Source organism: Haliotis rufescens, unplaced genomic scaffold (genome assembly GCF_023055435.1).
Source record: "Haliotis rufescens isolate VD_foot unplaced genomic scaffold, xgHalRufe1.0.p SCAF_94, whole genome shotgun sequence".
NCBI classification, from domain to species: domain Eukaryota; kingdom Metazoa; phylum Mollusca; class Gastropoda; order Lepetellida; family Haliotidae; genus Haliotis; species Haliotis rufescens.
The window spans coordinates 174422-175411 of NW_025964388.1; positions in this window are offsets into that span (position 1 = coordinate 174422).

Sequence of the window (990 nt, forward strand, 5' to 3'; positions counted from 1 at the left end):
AGTGACCTTAATGTCACTGACCCTCTCTTGTACTGTTATCATGCATGTGACAAAATAAGGGGTGAACTTCCAGAATATCCTAATGGTAGATACAAATAAACACAAATAATATGAAATGATGTAGAATATCCGACTTACCAAAATACGCGACTAAACAATAACTTGTTTTAGTCTTTGGGGCCCGTAACTAAATTATGCTATTTTTTAAGGTGATTGGCCGGTTGGTTGGTTGGTTGGTTTGTTGTTTAACGCCGCACTCAGCAATATTCCAGCTATATGACGGCGGTCTGTAAATAATCGAGTCTGGACCAGACAATCCAGTAATATCATGAGCATCGATCCACGCAATTGGGATCGATGACATGCATCAGCCAAGTCAGCGAGCCTGACCACCCGATCCCGTTAGTCGCCTTTTACGACAAGCATAGTCGCCTTTTACGGTATGCATGGGTTGCTGAAGACCTATTCTACCCCGGATCTTCACGGGTAAGGTGATTGGCCGGGTCGTGTCCCAGGAAATTTATGTATTATTTTAATATTTGTTTATAACCTATATAAATGTATGCTCAAATGTAAACATATAGACATAGACAGAAGAAGAGTCAATCATAATGGCCAAATTCCACTTCATTATTAACATCCAATTTCTCAGTTCCCCGGGGAGTATACAACCCAAGCTACCCCTGAGGCGCTAGGAGGTTAACAATCAGATAACAGTCTGCTCCTGCCGGGTACCCATTCACTGCTGGGTGAACATGTGCTACATGCATGTGCTACATGTGCTTCAGTGTGGGGCAGGACCAACGCCCTGAAAATTCTAAGGAGTCGAGCCATCCGACTGCTCTCCGCGACCACCGGGCTGTGCACAGGACCAGTGCCACCACATTATGACACACACAAGTAGGTTCCGATTGCATGCAGACAGAACAAATGTTCTGTGTCGCCGTGGTGATGATCCTGATAACCAACGTCTTAAAAAGAAGGAAATAG